Source organism: Phacochoerus africanus, chromosome 8, assembly GCF_016906955.1.
Source record: "Phacochoerus africanus isolate WHEZ1 chromosome 8, ROS_Pafr_v1, whole genome shotgun sequence".
In the NCBI taxonomy this organism is placed as follows: Eukaryota; Metazoa; Chordata; class Mammalia; order Artiodactyla; family Suidae; genus Phacochoerus; species Phacochoerus africanus.
This window is the reverse complement of record NC_062551.1, coordinates 68,622,618-68,646,829: the sequence shown is the minus strand read 5'-3', so window position 1 is coordinate 68,646,829 and position 24,212 is coordinate 68,622,618. Positions and strand designations below refer to the sequence as shown.

The 24,212-nt window shown below is 51.5% G+C and overlaps 1 protein-coding gene across 6 annotated transcripts in view; it reads left to right on the top strand.

Moving 5' to 3' along the window:
- The window catches only part of RERE (arginine-glutamic acid dipeptide repeats), a 404,974-nt gene that overhangs the window by 367,598 nt on the left and 13,164 nt on the right, over window positions 1-24,212 (top strand). The window lies entirely within an intron of this gene.

Here is a 24,212-nt window from a genome sequence, read left to right as displayed (position 1 = left end):
AGTGACACAAAAGAACGGATTTTACCAAACAGAAATAGACTCACAGACACAGAGAAGAGATTTATGATCACCAAAGGGGAAAGGCAGGTAGGGATTAAGAATTTAGTATTAACAGATAACACACTACTGTATGTTAAAGAGACAACAAGGACTTCCTGAGTTCAATATCTTACAATCAACTGTAATGGAAAAGAATCTGAGAATATGTATGTTCTTTATATATATAAATATATATATACATACACACACATAGTTAAATATAACGGAATCCCCTTGCTGTACGCCTCAAACATTGTGAATCAAAAAAACAAGTTTTTTAAAAAGAGGAAAGAAAAATATTGCTCCTAGTAGCAATAGAAACTAAAAAAAAGTGTAACAATTTAGGTGCGAGGCCTTTTTTTTTTTTTTTTTAAAGACATGTTAAAACACATAAATAAAAAAGACTTAAAAGGGGGGCCTGAATAAATGGAGAGATGATGTGGCCATGTTGACCTGTAAAAATGCTCAGCATTATAAAAAGATCTTTACTTTCATTACTTTATAAATTCAGTGTCATCTCCATAAGAATCTCAAAAGTTTTTTTATGGAACTAGCAAACTGATGTATGGGGGAAAATAAAGGCTTGAAAATAGCAAGAACCTTCTGAAAAACTGAGATAGGCTTTGCCTTGTAAGATAAGATAAAGCTAGAGTAATTGAGACTGTGGTACTGATGCAGAGAGAGGCCGATAGAACAAAGGCAGCCCTGTGTGGTGTCAGTGGGCAGTGGGGTCAGATCGTAGCTGCCCTTCGATGCGGGGAGTGTGGCGAGTCAGCAGCACAAAGCCAAGGCCCGTCAGGTTGTGCCCAAGTCGGCTTTCCCAGCCTGTCTCGCTGTTTTCACTGTGCGTCTGCAGCTCTAGCCAAACACCAGGCTTCCCATCCTTAGTTTCTTCCTGGGCTGGCTGTCCTGCCTGGAAGGCCTGCCCCTCCCTTCCTCCAGGTGGAAAACCCTGTTTGTTTGTTTGTTTGTTTGTTTTGCTTTTTAGGGCCACACCTGCAGCATTTGGAAGTTCCCAGGCTAGGGGTCGAATCAGAGCTGCAGTTGCCAGCCTACACCGCAGCCACAGCCACAACCACTCGGGATCGGAGCTGTATCTGCGACCTACACCACAGTTCTCTGTAACACTGGATCTTTAACCTGCTGAGCCAGGCCAGGGTTTGAACCTGCAACCTCATGGTTCCTAGTCTGATTCTTTTCTGCTGTCCCATGAAGGAATGCCCCCAAAAACCTGCTATTTATTTACCAATTAATTTCCTTGGTCAGTCTTTTTCCTAATATAAAGGGACGTGGCTGCTCTGTGCTCTGCTCCTTTGAACCCCGCAGCATCTCCTTAGACCCCGTGCTGTCTCTTAGGGCACTCGTCTGCTTCTGTCTAGTCTCTACAATTGCATCTGTTGTTTCCTTTGGGGACTGAGCTCCTGAAGGCAGGCGCTGTCCTGCTCATGTCTCTCTCTCTGCCATAGTGCCTTGCACATAGTTGCTCAGGGGACATTTGTAATTCTGCCCTGAAGTCGCAGGCTGAGGTCAGTCTTTTTGAAGATCAGGCTAGCAGGTGTATGAATCAGAGAACAGAGAGCCCGAACTCAGAAAGGACAAATGGCAAAAGGTGGTGGGGCTGGACATGTGAGTGTTGAGTGTCCGGCCTCTGGGTCGTGCTCGGGGAAGATGGGAAGGACCTGAGGACCCAGGGCCCGAGCCCTCGGGGAGAAAGGTGGCACAGGTCCCCATGGCTCCGAGAGCTGAGGAGCCAGCCCGCAGCTGAGTTTAGAAGTTAGGTTCGCTGCCTTTTGGTTACAGAGATTGAGATGTGTTGAGGTTTTTACGTTTTCTTTCTCCCACATGATGTTGCTGAGTTTGGTACCTTACAAGGTTTTGTTCTTAGCCACCCCTAGTCGCTAAGCACCTGAACTTGGAGTCAGGCTCATTGCCCCGCTCTGCCCCTCACTTACTCCCTGGTGGCTTTTGGTCAGTCTTGGATGCTGTAAGGTCGAGGTTCCTCCCTGGTACAAGCGGGGGCACCAGGAGTTGTATGGCAGCGGTGCTTACGGCCTGCGCAGGGCAGGCACTGTCCCAAGCACTTACACCGACTCGACTTCTCGCACCTCCTGAGGTGTAAGTTCCCTTGTAGTAACACAGTCTTCAGGTCACCCGAGAGGAAGCCGAGGCAGACGCCAACACGGTAACGCAGCACTTGTTTCGCTGCGGCGTCTGGCGCATGTGTGTGTCCCGGTAGCCTTCACCCTGTCGTTCTGCTCCCAGATCTCACCAGGTGTGTACGAAATCATGACATGTTTGAAAGCTCCTTTCTAGGGATTAGTCCTCAGGGCTGTCGGCCTGTCTCTGTGCCTTTAAAACGAGAATGTGCCATTGAAAGTGCGCAGACCAACACTTTGTGGAGAAAGAGGTGCTACGGTCCTGATGAATGTCATGAACGAGGTTTGGTTACTTGGTGAGGTGTGCAGGGTCTCCGCTGCACCTGCCAAGAGCGTTTGGGAACCTGATAGAGGGGGTCGCCGCAGCCACGGTGAGTGTACTCCGTGCCTCGCAGCTGTGTATTTTAAAGTGGTTAAGTTTGTTAGGTGACGCTTACCTTTTATTTATTTATCACTTACTTATTTTGCTTTTTTAGGGCCGCACCTGAGGTTCCCAATCAGAGCTGTAGCCACTGGCCTATGCCTATGACACAGCCACAGCAACGCCAGATCTGAGCCACGTCTGCAATCCACACCACAGCTCACGGCAACACTGGATCCTTAACCCACTGAGCAAGGCCAGGGATCGAACCTGCAACCTCATAGTTTCTAATTGGATTCATTAACCACTGAGCCAGTATGGGAACTCCTCAGACAACTCTCACCTTAATAACAAAACTTTTAAGTTAATTTTGGTTTGATTTGACCTTTGGAAGTATATAATTACAAAGAGGAGTAGTGGGTGGTACTTTGTATTGTTAGAATTAAGCTACGTTTAGTAGCCTGCTGGCTGCTTTCATCAACCCTTGCCACAGCTGATAAAAGAGGACGGGGAAATCCTGCCTGTAGCTGAGAATTCTGTTCCAGGAGTTCCCATCGTGGCGCAGTGGTTAACAAATCCAACTAGGAACCATGAGGTTGCGGGTTTGATCCCTGGTCTTGCTCAGTGGGTTGAGGATCTGATGTTGCCATGAACTGTGGTGTAGGTTGCAGACGCAGCTCGGATCTGGCATTGCTGTGGCTCTGGTGTAGGCCGGTGGCTACAGCTCCAATTAGACTCCTAGCCTGGGAACCTCCACATGCCTCAGGAGCGGCCCTAGGAAAGGCAAAAAGACAAAAAAAAAAAAAAGAAGAATTCTGTTCCATTCAAGAGTAAGGGGATTTGATGAGAGGGGATTGATTCCAAGAGGGAGGGCACTTTTTTGGGGGGGGGGGGCGGCAGCACCCATGGTATGCAGGAATTCCCTGGCCAGGGATTGAGCTCATGCCACAGCAGCTACCCAAGCCATTGCAGGGGCAGCACTGGACCCTTAACTCGCTGAGCCAGCGAGCCGCCAGGCACTGTAACGTGAGTCTCCATCTACCTCAAGTCATGTTCGTGTCACACTCTACCCTGATCAGCTTTTGAGTTTGGGCAGCAAACCTCACATTAAATTTGGGTCTAGATGCTGGGGTTCAAGTTTGTGCCGCTCAGAAACAGCACCATCACAGAATGGACCCCAAGCAACCCCACAGCAGCCCTATCCCAGGGGCCTCCCCACGCGCTGTGGTGGGAGTTCCTGTGTCCCTGAGGACAGGAGGAAGAAATTCTGTGGTTTTCTCATGAATCACGAAGGCTCTCAGCATGGGCGAGAGCAAAGGCTCTGGCTGACGCCCCTGGAAGGCACGGCTCTGGAACCCTCTCTGGGAGGGCGGTGGGTGGAGTGGCCCTCCCTAAGCACAGACGGAGGGAGAGCTGTCTGCGACGCCTTGCTGGAGCAGAAGAGTAAGTGCTAAAATGGTACTTGGAGCAAGGCCTCTCCGGTTTGTGTCCCCATTTCCCGATGCTTGTCACTGTCTAATTCTGGCCAAACAGCCAGGCAGCTCAGCCCACCGAGCCGCTCGGCCTCCCTCCTGCTCTCGCAGGCAGGCGCGTATTGGAAGGGTGGGTTTTTTTTCCCCTCCCTGTTTAGAAACACAGATGTCATACATCCCCACAAAAGAATTTGGGGAATTTATTTACAGAAAGATCCAGGCAAGTTTGGCATTGTTTTCTCAAAGCACCTTGTTCAAAGTCTTCAGCAAATAAGCTGCTCTTCTAAATCGGGCACCGCTCCCCCCTTTGCTTCCTCAGCCTCGAGTGTCCTCAGATGCCTGCGCAGCTGAGCAGGAAATAAGGTTCCTTTTTGCCCTAAACTAGTAATGCAAACAAGGCCAGAGAGGAAATTGCTCATTCTTTGGTATTATTAAGTTTATTTTTAGTTTCCTAGTGCTCGACTTAGTTTGGAGGGAGGAGGGAGAAAAGACAGCATCTTCTCAGGGGAAATCTGGACGCCTTGTCGGCAGGTGTGTTCCTGAGGGAGCGAGCTTCCCGCGTCGGAAGCTTTCGGACGGACCCTGAACCTGCATTTTCTCCTTTTAAATTTTATTGACATTGTTTCCGCCAGCCAGCCAGCCAGGAGTCACCCAAGCCTTTAGAGTTCCCGTGTGGAAGACTTTTTAGGGAGATGTTAAGGGTGTGAAAACGAGTACGCTGTCTTCTCCCCTTAAGGTGTTCATAGTCTGCCGAGAAAAACAAGTGTAACTCCACGTGTTAACTGCTACGTGGAGATGGAAAAAACAAGCACCTGTGTTTTTATGGTTTGCGGAGCGGCTTCACGTATTTTATCTCGTTTTGCCTTCGTGGCCGTCTCCGGAAGCAGTTAGGCGGCTGGCTGAGCGGGGCTCAGGCCTGTGATGTGCCACCAGTTTTCTTGCTCGTCCCGCCTCAAGGACTGACTCCGTGACTGGCGGGTCTGTCCTCTCCACAGTAGCCTCTTCCTTCCGACTTAAAACTGCTGCCAAGGGTGTGGTTTCTTCTACTCTTTTTTGTCCTTGGACAGGTTACTTGATCGCTTTGTGTTACTGTTTTCTCGTCTAGAGGCTGGAGGTGCTGTGACCTACATGAATCCTGGCACAGTTGCGAGGACTGAGAACTCGGCGGTCAAAATGGCATCCCCTCTGTGTAGTTGTCAAACCTAAAACATCGCAGCTTGTCAACCTTTCTGCCACGTGACTGGCTTTGCCCACCCATCCCAGTGTAGAGCGGGATGGCTCATTGGTTGGATGAGCCAGGAGTTTCCTCTAAAGCTGACAGGAGGCCCATCTTTTATTTTTTTGTACCCGCATACGGAGGTTCCCAGGCTAGCGGTCGAATTGGAGCTGCAGCTGCCGGCCTACACCACAGCCACAGCAACACCAGATCCAAGCCGCATCTGCAACCTACATACAGCACAGCTAATGGCAATTGCTGGATCCCTAATCCACTGAGTGAGGCTGGGGATCAAACCTGCATCCTCATGGATGCTTAGTAGTGGGGTTTATTACCACTGAGCCATGATGGGAACTGCCAGTGTGGGCCATCTGGGTCTGATTTATCCAACAAGCATTGGGTGGGGGAGCGGCTTTGCAGTGGCCTTGATTTCTGTTCCATTCATGTTCCCTGGGGTCTTGTGAAAAGCAAAAACAATGTTATTCAGAATTGCACAGTTTGGAGTTGTATACCGCATGTCCAGCTGACTTGGGGGGGGGGCTCCCCCCTTTAACTTTTTTTAGGGTTTTTTTTGTTTCGTTTTGTTTGTTTGTTTTTAGGGCTACACCCAAGGCACATGGAAGTTCCCAGGCTAGGAGTCCAATCAGAGCTGTAGCTGCCGGCCTACACCACAGCCACAGCAACGCCAGATCCGAGCCACGTCTGCAACCTACAGCAACACTGGATCCCTAACCTACTGAGCGAGGCCAGAGATCGAACCTTCATTTCCGCTGAGCCACAGCAGGAATGCCAACTTTTTTTAGTTTTACGCCTGCACCCATGGCATACGGAAGTTCCCAGGCCAGGGACTGAATCCAGGCTGCATTGTGGCAAACACCAGATCCTTTAACCTGCTGTGCCAGACCAGGGAGCGATCCCGTGCCTCTGCAGCCACCCAAGCTGCTTCAGTCAGTTCTTAACCCACTGTGACACAGCAGGAACTCCCTTTGGCTCATTTCGAATCAAGATTTCAGTTATGCTCCTCTGACAGTAGTGGGGAAGAAAGCTCTGTGTGACGGTGTCACGCACCCAAGGGTGAGCCGTGTGAGTTCGTGCTGGATCTTACCTCTCTCCTGTCCGTCCAGTTAGAGTGCTGCACTTGAATTAGAAACCGAAGGGAGTTCCTGCTGTGGCTCAGCAGAAAACGAGCCCGACAGACTAGTATCCATGAGTGTGTGGGTTTGATCCCTGGCCTCGCTCAGTGGGTTAAGGATCCCGTGTTGCTGTGGTTGCAGCTCCACTTCAACCCCAAGCCTGGGAACTTCCATATGTTGCAGGTGTGGCCCTAAAAAAAAAAAAAAAAAGAAAGAAAGAAAAAGAAAAATTGAAATGTGGGATTTCAGAACGAGAAACCAAGGGCTCCCTGCAGTCGGAGTCATAGAGGATCCCTGCTGTGCAGGTCACAGGCGAACACAGGTGGCGCCCTGAAGCCCAGGCCTTGAGTTTCTGTTACCTGAAGCTGCTGATAGCCCTTCAGACTATAAACAGCAAAGGAAAGGAGTTCAAAAAATCGTCTTACATTTATTATCGTTTCTTGACATTTTAAGCTTCAGTTTATATAATTTCCGTTTTTACCAGGATAGTAGTAAATTCATAATTGATGCCATTAAACTTTTTAAAAAATGCTATTGGAATATAGTTGATTTACTGAGCTGTGTTAATTTCAGGCTACAGCAAAGTAAATCAGTTGTACACATACACAGACCCATTTCTTTTCAGTCTTTCCCCACAGAGGTTATTACACAGTATTGAGCAGATTTCCCTGTGCCCTACAGTCGGTCTTTGTTACCTATTTATCCTGTATATATTTATTTTTATGTTTATCCCAACCCCCTAATTTACCCCCCCCCTTCTCCTCTGGTAAACAGAAGATGCCATTAAACTTTCATTGATTAAACGATCTCTGATTTGTTTAGTTGCTCAGCTCTGGCTGCACCAGATTTGAGGGTTACAGTTTTATCTTATGCGTGCTGTTCAACTGATGTTAATAACAGAAGTAGGGTCTTGTTTGTGCCTGGGTCCCTTCGTTGGGACAATCATGCCAAGAAGACAGAGGATGCTCCTGAGAGCAACGGCACATGTTTTGAGTCCGAGTCAGCACAAGAAAGCAGGTCCCCCAGGCCCCCGCTTCTGTCCTGCTGTGGCTCCCACAGTCAGATCCCGAAAGATACAGGTGCTGTGGCCCAGGCCTCCCCAGTGAGGATGCCGTGTCTTCCTTGGCATTTTTTCCCTCTTATTGTAGAGATGAGAACAGGCCCCACAGGCTCCTTCCCATACGTCCTGCTCGGTGACCCTCCTCTTTGTAGTGGGTGGTGGCTGACATCGTCTTCACTGGGCAGTGTCAGTGGCTTTTGACCGTGCTCTACCTAGTTGAGAATTCCTAGGTTATTTTCTGTGGAATAGAGGCCTGATGATCCCCGAGGTGGTATGTCGCCCGCTCTATAGCCGTGTCTGTGCGTGGCACTCATACTGGTCAGACAGCTGCTTCACAGACGGCTGACACTTTCCAGACAGGATGGCCTGATAAAAACCTTTTGCCACAACCTGACTCTTGCTGTACTGGCTGGACAGGTGCTGCCCCGTCCCCGACTCTTTGGGGTCGCCGCACCTCTGAGAGATGGGCTCCGCAGCTGAGAACTTTGGGTCCACACTTAAAGCTGCTCTATTGAAAGGGAGGGGGAGGGGTGAGGTGAACTGTTTTCAAAGCAGGTCTTCAGTGTAGATAGTAAAGAGTGAATGTTTTGTCTTTGCTGGATTTTTATAAAGCTGGTTATGAAAAGTGAGGCACCGGGGGAGAGGAAATGGGGTGCTTTCTCAGCTGGTTATATATGGTCAGTGTCCCAGTTGAGAAAGCATCAGGCTAAAATAGGAAGGATTTAGTTAGATTAGGCTTGTTTTGAATTTTCAATTGTGTGATATTTTTCTGAATTCTATTTCTTACTGTGCATTCTGGGGTTTTGGGGGGTTTTTTGTTTTGTTTTGGTCTTTAAAAAAAATGGAGGAGTTCCCGTTGCGCAGTGGTTAACGAATCTGACTAGGACTCATGAGGTTGCAGGTTCAGTCCCTGCCCTTGCTTAGTGGGTTAACAATCCGGCGTTGCCGTGAGCTGTGGTGTAGGTTGCAGACGCGGCTCGGATCCCGCGTTGCTGTGGCTCTGGTGTAGGCTGGCAGCTACAGCTCCGATTAGACCCCTAGCTTGGAAACCTCCATATGCCATGGAAGCAGCCCAAGAAATAGCAAAAAAAAAAAAAAAAAATGGAGCAGTATGCGTCACTTGTAACTTCTGGAACACATAAATGTTTTTAGGTTATTTCTTAGATTAGTCGGGTTCATGTTATACTCATTCGTTTCTCAGATATTCATTGCTCTATGGAACACCAAACATTGTGTTGGATGCTAGGAGTAGAGCTCTCAACAAAAAGATATGTTTTGTGGAACTTGAAATAGGAACTTTAAAATTTTAAATACAGAGTTTTAAATATTTGAATCTGTGAAGAAGACATAGAAAGTGAAAATAATCCTTGTCATAATTATAAATCCCGACAAGTACCACAAGGAAGAGTCCTAGGAATGGGACAGAGGAACCTCACTTCAGTGAAAGGATGTGTGAGGATGTTTCATTTCACTCAAGCCAGTGGTTTCCAGCTGTGCACGAGCACGGGTAATTTCACCTCCTTGCCAGCACTTGACAGCGTCAGGCATGAAACGGCTGCTGATTTCGTGAGTGTGAAGCGTCTCAGAGTAGTTGTGATTGTATTTCCCTGGTTCCACTGGGATTGGGTCTCCGTCCTTTGTTTCCCCTTCCATGAAGGACCTGTGTAAATAAATCTTCGACTTAGTTTTCAGTTGGATTTCTTTTTCTTTTTGATTTGTTTGAGGTCTAGATGCTCTTTTTTTTTTTTTTTTTTTTGTCTTTTGTCCTTTTAAGGGCCGAACCCACGGCACATGGAGGTTCCCAGACTAGGGGTCCAATTGGAGCTGTTGCTGCCGGCCTACCCCACAGCTCACGGCAACGCCGGATCCTTAACTCACTGAGCGAGGCCAGGGATGGAACCCGCAACCTCATGGTTCCTAGTCGGATTTGTTTCCTGTGCCACAATGGAAGCTATTTTGGGGGGGTCAGGGGGCGGTTGGTGTTTTGAATGAAATCGAATTAAATTGAATATCAAGGTCCGTTTGTACTTCAGGCTTCTTCCCACTTCCCCGACCACGTCATGAACTATTTTCCACGCTGGTTCCTGCATCCGAAGTTGCAGCCTGCCCTGGAGAGGATGTAGAATAGATTTCCAAACCTTTATCTCTTGGGTTATGTCTTTGAGGTAAACTTGGCTTGAAAATTCAGCCCTAGGGACCGGGGCCACTGCTCCGTTGGCTGCTTCCGGAAAGGAAGCTGGCTCTTGGGGGTTCTTTCTGTCCTGGCTGCATTTCGGGGTCTAGTCCTGCGGAGGGCGCCTTGCTTGTGTGCCCTTCACGTCGTTGAGGGGCCGGTGCTGCATGAGCCAATCGGAGCTGTCAGTGCTCTTGGCCTGGAATTAGGAAGTTCCCTTCGAAGTTTTTTTTGGCTTTGTTTTCGCCTTATGATTTATACAGGACACCAAAGTAAATTTCGTTTCTGTCTTTTAAACTCAAGAATCATTTCTAAGGAGCAATTAGCCAACTACAGTATCAGAGGTTTTCGTAACTGTGCTGGTATTTGACTCACCAGGACGGAAGTGCACATTAAATTCACCGAAGTTCCTTTGCTTACCTGCTTAGAAGCTTGGAAACTGCTGCCCCTCTGCATTCTTTTGACTCCTGAACCAGGGTGTGGGGGTAGAAATCCTTGGAGATAAAGACTCACCAAGTGAGCTGGTCAGGCCTCCTTAGGCCGTGGGTTTGTGTTTTGTTATTTTGCCACCAGGAGCTAGAAGTACAACATCAATTATTTTATTTTTTTTTTTTGTGGGTGTTTTTTTTTTTTTTTTTTTTTGGCCACCCCGAGGCATATGGAGCTCCTAGGCCAGGAATCAGATCCGAGCCGCAGCAACGCCGGATCCTTAACCCACTGTGCAGAGCTGGGGCCTAAAGCCACATCTCAGTGCTGTCAAGACACTGCTGATCCCACTGCGCCACAGCGGGCGCTCCTATCTTATACTCTTTTTTTTTTTTTTTTTTGCCTTTTTGCCATTTCTTGGGCTGTTCCTGCGGCATATGGAGGTTCCCAGGCTAGGGGTTGAATCAGCTCTAACCACTGGCCTACGCCAGAGCCACAGCAACGAGGGATCCGAGCCAAGTCTGCGACCTACACCACAGCTCACGGCAACGCTGGATCCTTAACCCACTGAGCAAGGCCAGGGATGGAACCCGCAACCTCATGGTTCCTAGTCGGATTTGTTAACCACTGAGCCACGACAGGAACTCCCCCATCTTATATTCTTAAGGGTCCTTTTGGCACCCGTGGAATTCTTGTCTTTCCTTCATGCGTTAACATGAAGCAGGATTTAGCATTTCACTGTAACCTGTCTTATTACCACTTGATTTTTAGGAATTTATCTAGGCCTGTCTTACACCATTTTTGACTTACGGGGGTTGTGCTTTTCCTGAGGCTTCCCGAGGAGACCTGACCCTCTCTCTGGGCAAAGGGCAGGCAGGCAGCCAGAGGCTGAAAGGAGGGGCCGTGGCATCAGTAAAGTCATTTAATGATGCGTCAACTCAGTCACTATGCCGTGGCAGGTACTGGTATTATTCCGTCCGCTGCTTATGTGTGTGAGCCGTTTTGATTTGATTTCAGACAGTGAACATGTTAAGTCCTGAAATCAGAACAATCCAGGAGCTACATTTCCCCCTCTGCTTCCTCAGAAGCACAGCTTAGTCCCCAGGCCACACTCTATCTAGTCTCGCTCGGAATTCCGGGGATGGAGACAGTGGTCCCCGGATCCTGCTGGCTGGCAGGAGGCGCTCTGAGGAGCTGCCGTTGGGCAGGCAGGCCCTGGAGGAGGATGTGGGCAAGCGGGACTCTATAAAGTTGTTGTGGAAGTGATTGTGGCCCTTTCATCAGTTGAGAACTTGCCCGCGGCTGGCATGTTGATGGCCAGTTGTTCACCCCTGTCACCCGGGAGCGCTGACCACATTCCGTTCTCACACCTGCCCATGGGGGTGATGCCCCAGTGTAGCAGGGACGTCTTAGAAACTCAGTCGCAGGACTACAAACGCTATAGCCGGAGGCTGCGTAAAAGTGGGCAGAACTGCGCTGTTGCCTCTAACTCGAGGGAGCAAAGAAAACGTCCTCAAAGCATCTGGTTGTGACATCGGAGCTTTTCTGATCCAGATCATGAGAGACCAGAACTTTCTGGTGGCCCAAAGCAGGCCCCTCTTCCTCTTCTGAGGGACCGTATGTGACCTCGTATCTCTGCCATTGTCTTAAGCAGGGAACGCTTGCTCTTCTTTTGGCTCCCATGTGTGAATCACTGTGGAGGTGATGGCCGAGTTCCCGAGAGGATCCCTGCTCTCATCATGAGCGCTGCTTTAGTACCTCAGTGCCTCCAGAACAGGGCCTAGTAGCGCGGTCCCTTTCGTGGGAAAGTGTAGTAGAATTGTCCTCGTGTCCTGAGGGGAACAAGTTGGACAGTGGGAAGAGAACGCACGTAACTCAGGGGCAGACTGAACTTGACACCCGCTCAGCTCTCGCATTCCCCGTCTACCCAGCACGGAGCGGCAGAGCCGGCCACGATGGGGACGAGGTCGGCCCAGGGCCCTGCGAGTGATGGGGCAAGTTGTACAACATTTTTCCCACCCTCAGCTTAGCGTCAGAAACCTAGATTCTTTCTAGCCTAAACTCCTGGAGAGTCTTTGCAACCTTCCTTCTGCTTAGAGAGTTTGTGATCTGTTAGCAATTTGCAGTCTCAGGTTTGTAACGCCATTGTAGTCCATGTGTTCAGAATTTTTTTTTCATTCATTCATTCTTTCTTTCTTTCTTTCTTTTTTTGTCTTTTTAGGGCCACACCCGTGGCATATGGAGGTTCCCAGGCTAGGGGTCGAATGGGAGCTGTAGCCGCTGGCCTATACCACAGCCACAGCAACTCAGGATCCGAGCCGTGTCTGCGACCTACACCACGGCAACTCCAGATCCTTAACCCCCCTGAGCGAGGCCAGGGATCAAACCCACAACCTCATGGTTCCTGGTCGGATTTGTTTCTGCTGTGCCACAACAGGAACTCCTTTCATGATGTTTTTAAAGCTTGGTAACAAAGTTCATTGTCATTACTGTTCCTTGGCGCTTTCGAGTGGCGTGATGGGGTCATGCAGTTAAGTCATGGGACCTTGCAAGGGCCCCAGCTGGACCCTTCCAGTCTGTCTGTCGGAGCTGATGCTCACTGAAGTGAAGGGACAGATGGTAAACCCCAGCGTGGTCTGCTGCGGACGAGCAGGCGCATTCTCTTGGTCGGTTCCTGCTGAAACGGGTAATGATCCTGTGGGTTCATTCCCCTGCAGGTTCCCTGAGCTGGGGCTTGCAGGCCTGAGGCTTGGAGGCAGGTCTTTTAGGTCCTGCTGGTTCTCTTTGGGGTCTCGGGGAGAATGCTGGTCTTTGACCTGCACCATTATCGCTCATTACGCCTGACACCCCTTATTCTTGGATTTTATAAAGGGCCTGTGGTGGTGGTGGTGTTTTTTGGAGAAGTGATAAAAGCAGGAAGTCAGTTACAGAAACCATTCTTTGGAAGATTTCTTGTTTTTAATTCAGTTAGTTAAACAATTCCCTTTAAGTTAAACTTGGTTTGAAGTTTCTAGTTGTTCTCCACGTGGAAAGAGAGTAAATATAATAGCTCATATTGAGCATGTGTGCCAGACCTCTCTTGGGCATTTCAGTCCTAACCACAACCTCATAAAGGAGGGAGCCACCGTTGAACCCTCCCTACTTTACAGATGAGGGAGCGGTCTCAGAGAGGGAATTAACCTTCCCACGGACACACAGCTGTCATGGAGGGCCGGGAAGAACTTAGTACAGACCTTCGGATGCTGGCTGATAAAGCCTGCTGTGCTGCGTTACTGGATCCCCGGGGTGGATTCCGGCTCATTGTATTTGTTTTGCGCTGGCGAGAGGGCACATTGTATTTGGTGCAGGCCAGAAGTGTCATTTGCAGCAGAAGGTGCTGGCCTGGGATTGTGGGTCTCGCTTGGCCACACTGGTGAGATTTCTGGCATCACCAGGGCTTGACTGTGTGCCCGTGCCCCCTAGAGAGGGGTGTGGCCAGCCTAAAAATATAGTGAGTTCATCTCTCAGGTCGTTTGGGTTCTTGCTGCTTCCTAAATGCAGTTGTGCCCTTCAGCTTACCTTCACTCGGGCGGGGGGCGGGGGTGAGTCCAAATTTTAAAAAATATTTCATGCTTTTGTGGTTTCTAGAAATGCTTCCTGAGTTTGCTTTCTCTTACTTAGGACTTGGTGTTTCGGTGGTGACTGGGATGCAGTCATTTCCCAGTAGTCAGGCGAAAGAGCAAACGTGGAGCCAGCCGCCACCACCAGGGATCTGGGGTTCGTTCCAGTGCCGCAGCCGGCATTTAGTGTCTTCCCCGGTACGCCAAGCCCCGTGCAGAGTGCTGTGTGTGTATCAGCTCCTTTTAGCACCGCAGCACGGCGGGCGGGGTGCTGTTCTTTTTCCCCGTTTTGAAATGGAGACCAGGGCCCGAGGGACATCCCAGGAAGTCCTGCTCTCTGCCCCGACCTGGCCGCCTCAGCAGCGCAGGGCCCCGTGGCCGTGGGCTCAGTCTGAAGTCACCTCATGGCGAAAGGTCTCCCTTTCCATATTCTCCTCGACTCCGGGGGTTTGGCCTCTTTGGGGAAGTGAGGCAGAACTGGATAAAGGCAGCTTCTAAGGCGTCCTACAGCTAGAAACTCTTACGCCCTGTAAGCTCTTGAAAGTTCTGGGCCTCGGGTTGGGTAGTGAGAATGCAGCGTGCACCTGTCAGCGTCCTTCCCTTTGTGTCCCTTTTTTCGTCAGGGAAGGCCAGTGCCCAAGAGCAGCAGCCTTTTAACGTGGGGCATGAAGGAAAAATTATTTCCTGAGACGGGGCCAAGAACATCTTCCTGTCTCGGGTCAATCCCAACATATATTGGGGAGCAGATAAGGTGCCCCCCCCAGGAGCACTTTGTCATACCTCTCCCGCCACAGCCCACACCGGTCCTGGGGAGATGGCGTAGCTAGCGTAGGATGACCCAAGTCACCCAGGATGGTGACCTTGGTGGTTTGTCTCCAGAATAAGAATTGCCAGGATTTTGATGCGGACATGGGCGGGTTCGCTGTACGGTTGCACCACATCACGTCAGAGGGAAGAGACCCTCGTCGGCACCAGGGAGTCTTCCCCACGCATCAGTTTGTTCCAGAGATCCAGCTCCATCCACCTTTCTAAAGGTGTGCCCTGGATGCCCAGAGACCCTCCCAGCTCCCCTGTGGGGCAGAGACGCATCCCCAAGTTCCCCAGGAGCCCCCAGAACGCAGCCAGCTGTGCCCCTCACTGGCTCCACACGGCACAGCCCAAGGGGCGGTGGTGTGCTCCCTGGCCTCTAGCCAGAAGGGAGCCAGCCTGCCTCTGACAGGAAGCCTTAAGGGGCCATGGCCATGAACCAGGAGACTGAGCCCTCCAGGCCCACATAAGGACTACGATTACCCAAATCCGGGGGTGGGGGGGGTCCACATGACCATGCCCTAAACCATGGCGTGTCTGGACCATGGAGCAGCTGTGGTCAGAGTGCCCTGCACGCTTGTTTGTCCTGGGAAGTGCAGGCTGTGTGACCTTTCATTTCTCTGATGGCAACCTCAGTGGGAGTGCCCCGGGGTGGGGGCAGTGGCCTGGGCTCTGCCAGGCTTGACTGCTGCCTGTGGGAACTCCCTTGTGTCCTGCAGCAGCTCTCTGTCCATTTCAGAGTCCTCTGCCTTCCCACCAAGTCTGTCTTGCATCCCAGGCACCTGGGAGATGTCCCGGGTTGGTCTGCTTCTCCTGCGTCATAGTGAAGCAGCAGTGAGGAAGCCCACGAGGGAGTCTGCCACCCAGGGCTGCTAGGATCAGCTGGGACATGTGGCCCGACTGGTGAGGGCCTCAGAGCCAGTTATCTCACCATTTCCCACACTGCTGCTCCTCTCTGGCACCTGCTCTGTGCCCAGGCACATTCTGGTCTCCCCTCCTCCCCTACAGGCCCTCATAAGCCTGGAGGAGTGTGGGAGTGGGGGCGTCTCTTCCTCTGCACCTCCTTTCCCAGGAGCTTACGGTGAATTGGGGTGGGCACACGTCAGCCCTGACAGCGGGTGTCTAGGTAGCTCCTGTCCCCCAGCCTCCTTCCTGTAGTTCTTTTGTGCTCAAAGCCTCTGAGAGACCATCGCTGGTCACATGTGTAAGACCTGCACACAGAGAAGCACAGATTTGGTTTGCAAGCTTGTCTGGATTTTTCCAAAATCCTTGGCCTTAGGTTCAGTCCAAGATTCAGGCGACAGAGGTGACAGGTTTCACGTCTGCGGAGGGATGTGGTGCAGTGTGCCTGTGGTTTTGTGCTTTGAAGAGCAGCCATTGCTTCTGTCCCTTTCACTAAAACACACGTGATAGGATGCCAAAATCAGATACCCCTTTCCCTCCTCTCTTTGTAATGAGGAAGTCAGTCCTTTATTTTAAAATTCAACTTTCAGAAATGTATTGTACTTGATAATTTGCTGTGCGTCCATAAAAACCATAAAATATAAGAAGCAGTGTTGCTAGAGTAGCTGTTCTCATTTCCTGGCAGTCATTACACGCTTCCAATACAAAAACATTTGTCTCCTAACTATCCTTTCTGAGCTCAAAAATGGATTTCCCTCCAGCCCGTTATTCAATTATCACCTCGGGAAATGCGCAGATATGAGTGATGATCCCTTTAAACACCCTGCAGCTTGCCGCCCTCTCCCATCCTTCATCTTTTGTCCCCTTCCCGTCATTAATGTTACATCGCCAATGTGTATTTTATAGGGTGACCCTGACGGATGTCACTTTGATACTGTGCGGGGATAATAAGATAGCACATGTAATGAAAGGCCGATAAATAGAAAAATGTTTACGAGATGGAGAATGGCGGTTTTAACAGTTTTATGGCTTGATTTTTTTCTCCTCTCTCTTCTCCCCCTTTGCTGGTAGAATTGCGGTTTTGTTACAGGAACTAGAAAACATTAAGGGGGTGATGTGGTGATAGAACCAGGGCGGTGAAATCCCACTTGCCCTGTTGCTGAACTCCAGTAAAATGAATTCAGGAAATAATGAAGTATTCAGCTTGTGGGAAAGAAAACTGATTTCAGTGAATGAATTCTTGAGGTGTGGGAAGCCCTGCCGAGAAAACGAGATTCCCGGTGTTGGCATTATTATATTTAAAATGTTAACAGTCTGTAGTTAAACAAACAGCTCGGTAACACCAAAAATAAAGGCTCCCCGGGGGGGTGCTTATGTGTGGGTCCATGTTAAGTGACAGCCAGTCATGTCGCCGTGTCAGGACCGCCTGGCCTCTGTGCCAGACGCTGGTGTGGGCACCACACATGGCCAGAGCCCCTCGATTCAGGCTGGGCTTCAGATCAGTTTGGGGGTGGTTCTTGATCTGGGTCTCAAAGGAGTCATTTCCAAATCTGTTCCTTATTTTCTGTTGTTGTTCTGGGTTTAGTGGAAGAGCCTTCTGTCTGGAATTCAGCTGATAGATGGGTTTTTAGTGGAGCTTCCTGGGAAGGAGGCACCAGGAGTGTGGAGGTCAGAAGACCCGCCCACTGGCCCACGAGTCACCTCCACGGTCTGAGCAGCTGGAAGTTAGGGTTTTAGTCAGACGCTTGCTTTGTAGCACGTGCAGGAGCCTTTTCTTGAGGGACTCTGCCTGGCCTAAACTCTCTCTCAAGGGTCCTCGGGGAAGGAAAAGGCACTGCTTGGGGTCAAGAGGCTTGTGCAGGCCCCTTGCTTGGCACATCTCTGAGACATTTCAGCTGGAGCAGAAATGGGCCGGGGGCCTTCTCCTATAGCGGGAGCCACTGCAGGGCCTGAGGCCTGGCGAGCAAAGGCGTTAGGGGTGTGCGTCACGGCCGGGCCCCCCGAGTCCTCCCATCCCTGGACCCTGCTCTTGGCATGGGAAGGTGCACCTGTTCCTTGGGGCTTGGGCATCGCTCTGAATGTGCACGTGTGCCTCCAGATGTGTCTCTGCTCTGGGTTCCTCCCAGAGTTGCTGCTTCGGGCAGGTGCGCGTCTCTGATTCCTGGGGGCTGGGGGTGGTTCTCCCTGGGGCGGGAGGTCCGGCCAGCAGCGTAGTGCTGTTTAGTGCCCAGCCGCTCCCACCATGCAAAGCCTGGTTAGAAGGTGTAAGATACCATTGAACTCAATTCTGTAGATCAAAGGTGGCCCACATTTGAGCCCCTGACTTTAAAAAAATGGCTCTTTGCCCTTAGTTCATAGCCAAGTGTTGGGAACATAGGACTCTGGAACCCGGGCTGCCAGTGGAAGCTGGGTGAGCCTGGCGGTAGGCCTTCCCGTTGCCCTGGTTGTCTCATTCGTAAAGCAGGGCGATGAGATTAGGGTACACGGAGGAGGATTAAAGGGCTTCAGGTGTGGCGAGCGCAGGTGTAGTTTTCGTAGCCCAGTGAGAGGGAGCTTGTTGGTCTGTCAGCAAAGCCACTGGGTAAGGAAGAGGCGGCGCTGGATTCCTCAGCCCGCCTGTGCCGCCCGCCTTTAGAGCAGGTGCTTCCTGACAGCCACACGCGCACAAGGATGAGATGTCCCCTGGGTGGCAGGAAACCCACAGTAGGAACAATGTAGTCGCTTTGTGTAACACTCAGTATCAAATTAAGGAACTCTTATTTGGAGATTATCGATCTTTTCTACTTTTTAAGAGATAAAGTGTCATTTCTTTTATGGAATAATGGTGAGATCAGGCAGTTTGTGGTTGTTTTTTTTTCTGATTTGGGGGTTTTTTGGGCTGTGCCCATGGCATGTAGAAGTTCCTGGGCCAGGGCTCGAACCTGCACCACAGCAGTGACAACAACAAATCCCTAACCTGCTAAGCCACCAGGGAACTCCCAGGCAGATTTCTTGCTCTTTTCTTTTTTCTTTTCTTTTCTTTCGCTTTTTAGGGCTACACATGTGGCATATGGAAGTTCCCAGGCTAGGAGTCCATTCAGAGCTATAGCTGCCAGGCCAGCCACAGCAACACAGGATATCCCTCGGCTGCGACCCACACCACAGCTCACGCAACACCAGATCCTTAACCCACTGAGTGAGGCCAGGGATTGAACCCGTGTCCTCGTGAATACTAGTCGGATTCATTACCACTGAGCCACGACGGGAACTCCCCAGGCAGTTATTGTTAAATGACCTTGCTTGGCAAAACAAAAAGTTGACGGTCTGTTGGCATCTCTCAAAAGTTGTATCTCTTTAGTGTTAATTTCAGCTGAATTTTCATTCTCAGGACATACTCGCTCCATCAGACACTTATTGAATACACATTATAGTCAGAATGGTGCCCTGACCTCTGAGGTGGGTGCCCACGGATGAGGTGGGCACAGCCGTGGGGAGCTGGGCAAGCTCATTCACGGCCATGGTTGGGGGAGGAGCAGGAATGGAATCATCACAGTGACCTCGTGGCTGGGGAGGGACAAGGGGCAGATGGCATCTGTGATGACCAGAGCCCTGAGGGGTAGGGGGGCTCGGAGCCGGCGTCAGGGACGGAGCAGTGAGGGCCTCGTGGGCGGCATCCTGCCCGCAGGAGGAAAGTGTCGAGGAGCCGGCAGCGGGCCGTCGTGTGTGTGCAGAGACACACGGGGTGGGGAATGTGGTCAAAAGCCAGCAGCGAAGCAGCAGGGCGTGGGTTCCATGGGCCTTGAGGAGAGGGAGGGGACAGGCCAGCCCAGACCCTCAGGTCTGGACCCCCAAGTGAAGGTGTGGGACCAGGGGTAGGGTCTGCAGGTGGCTGAGGTCTGCCACTCACGCACCACAGAGCTTAGGAAATCTCCTTACGGTTTGGGGTTAAACAACTAATTTTGTTCCTTTGAGAATGTTCAAAGGGAGTGGTAGTAACTGAAAAAAAAGGAAGAGAAATTTTCCCTTTGCCCTGAGTTGGGATTTGCAGGAAGGGCAGCAGGGAGTGCCTGTTCAGGCACTGGGACGTGGAGAAGGGGGCACGGAGGCTGCCAGGACCCAGCCGCCTCCTCGCCAGGGCTCCTCTGGTGCGGTGGCAGGTCAGGTTCCGCCGTGGGCCGCCCAGCACACCATCATCTTCCAGATGCGCTCCGAGAGCGCACAGGTGGAGTTTACCAGTGTTGGGGCTCCTTTGGGGATCCGGGGATTCGGTTGGTTAACAGAAGAAGGAGCCCGGGAGAGCCCGGCTTTAATTACCAGAGTTGATGCTGGGAGACAAGCAGTTGCCTCTGGAAAAAGATCTGTAAAGGTGGCTGTGCCCAAACAGCGACGCTTCCACTCGGTGCCTGGCTTCTCACTTCAGCGGTCATCAGGTCCAGCCCTCGAATCCTCAGGGTGAAAGGAAAGGATGGCTTGGGTGGGGGTCTGTGCCAGGAGCCCTTCCTGCCTTGCTTCACGACCCTGGAATTAGTAGGTTTTGCCAGGAGACAGTACAGCCCTAATTCCTAGGCAGAGGTGGTGTTACAAGTCAGAGGGCCTGAGCCAACTGCAGGGCAGAGCGCCCTTCCTGGGGGACGTGCCCCAGGCCAGCTTCCTGGCACCAGCTGCAGGGGCCCGAAAGTCTGGAAGGCAGCTTCTCCCTCCTGACCCTTGGGTCTGCAAACCTTGTTTCTTAACTACTCAGTGCTGCTGGGCCTGCTCCCTGGAAAAACACAGCCTGTTTTGTTTGTTTTTTCTTTTTCTTTTTTCTTTTTTCTGAGATTCAGATCTCTCTGTTCTGTCTAAAAAGTAAGTGTTAGGTTTCTTCATCCTTTTTGCCTGGACCACCAAGAAGGAGCCAGAAGGTGACCGAAGGGCCTGCTGCAAACAGAAGTTTTAGCAGAGGCGTGTGGGCTTTAGGCATTGTGTAGAGATGGTCTGGCTGTGCCTTTTTCTCTGCGTATTAAGTTAAAATACTTACTTAGCATCTGGACAGTTAATAATCTTCAAGAATTAAGACAATTGCTTCAAAATGCTTACTTTCTAACCACTGCCCCACCATGTGTCAGTTGCACATAGGTCGCTTGCCACCAAGTGCAGCTTGCACACGTGCCTCCCCATCCTGTCCCTTCTGCCTCCCCCTTTTATTTTTATTTTATTTTATTTTTGTCTTTTTAGGGCCACACCCACGACATCATGGAGGTTCCCAGGCTAGGGGTGCTCCCCCCTTTTTTAGTAGGCAGCGTTTGGCCTCTCGAGGCTGCCTGTTGACACTTTGGTAAAGAAGAAATCCACTGTCCTCACAGCAGAAGAGGCGTTTGCGGGCGGCCCCTACTGGGCACTCACTGCGGTCCAGAGCCCTGGACTAGACTGATGCCTGCCCTTCTGCATCCGCCCCTCCCAGCGTGTACAGGGAGGCAGCCTTTCCAGGGCCTTCCTTAACAGAAGACCCACGAGCGCCATCATTTTTCCTGCCGGTCCATGGCGTTGTCTTGTGAGAGTGAAGAGGAAGAAAGACTGTGTGTGCCCTGCCCTGAACTGAGAGCAGGCCATGCGTGTTAAGGGTTATTTCCAAAAGCAGCAGCCTGCCTTGGCTCGTGAGGAGAGGACCTAATCGTAGACAGCACCCCTGGGCTCTCTGTGCTGGGGTCCCGGACCCCATCTTCCACCCCCTTGGGGTGTTGGGACTCGTGGGCGGTGGTGGCAGGAGTCACGTTGTAATCCCACAGAGTTGGAGGCAGTTTGGGCTGTTCCCTTAGGCTTCAGTAGTGGGATGAAATCATTGACCGCCTTTTCCTGCCTCCGACACAGTCTCCCACGGGGCCTCTGTCTGAGAAGGGATGCTGTGCGCAGGCGGGAGAGGACCTGAGGCCTGGGGAGCTTGCTTGGTGGCCATGCTGAGCCCAGACATGCTCCCCGAGAACCAACCTTTGATACGTGAAATGCCTACAGTGTCCTCCCTTCAGCAGCCTGTGCTGTGCTTCCATTTCCCAGGATCCCTTAGGGAGAAGCCACGTTGCTCATCTTCCTTTAAAGAAATTGTCTTCTCATTGGGCAGGACGGCTCCAGGCTCTCCCCGACCTCTGCGGCACAAGGGAAGGGAAACAGCAGTTGTGTGTGCAGGCAGTGTTTGAGTGGGTAGAACTGACCTGCTTGAAAACGGAAGGAGGCCCAGTCAGGTTTTCTCCTGCGCAGGGCTGTCCGCAGCCCCGTCCAGGCCCCCCCTCCGCCTCAGGCACTCGGAGTGGTGCCCACACACACCCTGGAATGGGTCTCCAGGCTGTTGTTGCCCAAGGTCAAGCAGAACTTACCTGAAATGGGTTTATCCCTGAAAAGCTACCTGTGCGAGGTGAGCCGGCAGGACTGCACCGCCACCCCCCGAGCCCAGATGCCCAAGGCAACACAGGGAGCCTGCCCCGCTGAACTTGGTGGACTTGGCCAACACGCTGGGGGCCTGGGCAGTGCAGCCACCTCTTGTGGTTCAGGGGCCTGGGATTGAGCCCCGGGCGGCCCGACTCCTCTCTGTGTGTGTGTTTCTCCCCCTCCTCCCAGCTCCAGCCCCAGCCCACCACACAGACGTCTCCTTCCCTTCTGTGCCCACCACACAGACGTCTCCTTCCCTTCTGTGCACTCGAGCCCCATGCACTGTTTTTCTTTTGGTGGGAAATCCGAGAAGCCTAATGTGGCTAGTTCTCCTCTGCGCGGAGAGCCTGCCTCAGGGAGGGAAGCTGGTACCTAAATCCAGGAGCCAGTCTCTGAGTGCCCGTGGCCAGTGGACCTGAGAGGGGAGGTGAACCTGCTGACTGTGGCTGCACTACACCCCCACCCCGCTTCCTTTTCCCGGGCCCCAAACCCACTCAGTTCCTTGAGTCGCGTGCAGAGACCCGAGGTGTGCTGACCGCAGGCCTTGTTGTGAGAGGAGGTGAGAGCTTTGGGAACAAAATGATCATTATAGCCACTCGTGTTGGCAGCGTGTATGCCTCTGGGTTTGCTCGCCAGCACAAGCAGGAGCTAATTTGCAAGGCTGCCTTTGTGGAGCTGCCTTTTGATCAATGATTGCCTGTGTTAATGTTTCAGTAAGCTATTGATTTCTGCAACAGCTTTTGTTCCCGGGATTTATGTGCGGTCGGTCTCCGCAGCACACACTCTGCATGTTTGATTAAAGTTCAATTGACTTCATTTCTGGTGAGGCCTCGAGCTGCTTCACTCCCTATTTGTAGAACCAGAGCTTTCCCCGAATATTCTTTTGTTTGTGCTCAAGACCTAGCCACCCATGCAGTCACCAGTGTGCTGTTTCTAATCCTCCTAGATTTGCTCCATTCCAACGTTTAATCCCTTCCTAGACGGTACGGTGGCTGAGAGGCAGCTAATAAAACCTGGTCTGGATTCTCATTTATTTAAGTATTATTGTGGTCAGCTTCATTCAAACCGTATATGCCACAAAAATGCGCCCCCCTGAAGAGCACACGTTCGATGCGTTCCGACAGCTGGATCTACCCATGTTCCTCTGTGTGTACAGCACCAGCGTCACCCTGAAGACCTCCTCAGGTCTTTTTAAAGGCACTTCCCTGCCCCTCACTCTCCAGGCTCCAGACGACCCCAGCTTTGCTTTCTGTGGCCATAGACGGAGTCGTCCAGTCTGCACCCTTTTGTGGCTGGCCGCGGTCGCTCAGTGTGCCGACTCTGGGGTCCGTCCGTGTTACTGTGTCATCACCGTCTTCCTTTTACTGCCCAGTGGGATTCTCGGGAGTGGGTTACAATAACATGCTGCTCGTCCTCCTGATGAGGAGTCGCTTGGCTCTTAAGAGTGACGTTTCTGTGAACATTTGTGTAAAAGTCTTTGTGGGCACATGTGTGTTTATCCTTTGGGGGTGAACGCCTGGGCATGGACTGCGTGGCTCGGTTATACGGTCCGTGTTTATTCAGCTCGGTCAGATCTGCCAAACCCTCGCACAAAGAGGTCTGGCCGTGTTACAGTCCCGCCAGCGGCGTGGGAGAGTTTTCGTCAGGCCACTGTCTTCCTGAATTTTGAAATTTATATTCTTTCATGTTAGTGTCAACAGTCTTTGAGGCTTGTTCGCTTTGGTCCTGGGCCCTCAGATGATGGACTCTGCTCCAGGTCCCTTGTCCGAAAGCTGATAATTAAGTGTTGGCCGAAAGCTGCTTTAACTCCAGGTTTACAGGTGTGCCCTGGTTTTCCTCACCTGCTCGAGGAGGACACGGTGCCCGAGCACAGGCTTCCAGTTGTGAACCTGAGGCTTTTTCTGTCTGGTATCTGATGTGGGCCTAACCTTATTTGAATCTGCGGGTGATACCACCTTTTTTGGGGGGGGGGTCTTTTTGCCTTTTCTAGGGCCACTCCCACGGCATATGGAGGTTCCCAGGCTAGGGGTCTAATCGGAGCTGCAGCCACCGGCCTACACCACAGCCACAGCAACTCGGGATCTGAGTCTCGTCTGCGACCTACACCACAGCTCACGGCAACGCCGGATCCTTAACCCACTGAGCAAGGCCGGGGATGGAACCCGCAACCTCATGGTTCCTAGTCGGATTCGTTAACCACTGCGCCACGACGGGAACTCCAGGTGATACCGTCTTTTAATACCATTGTAAACTCTCTGAGAACATCCACATTTGAAAAATAGAAGTGGGCTCTCTTAACGGTGCGAGTCAGCGAGGCACGGGGACCAGGGCGCCTGCCGGCCCACCGCCTTCAGGCAGGCCGAGGTGCGACAGAGACCCTGGAGGTGGTCCCCGCCAGTTTTCTCTCCCTTTTTTGTGTCCCTCTGCCTGCTGTAGCTCCCCATTCCGCCTTACATCCCAGGCCTCGGTCATCCCCCGGCCCCTAAAAC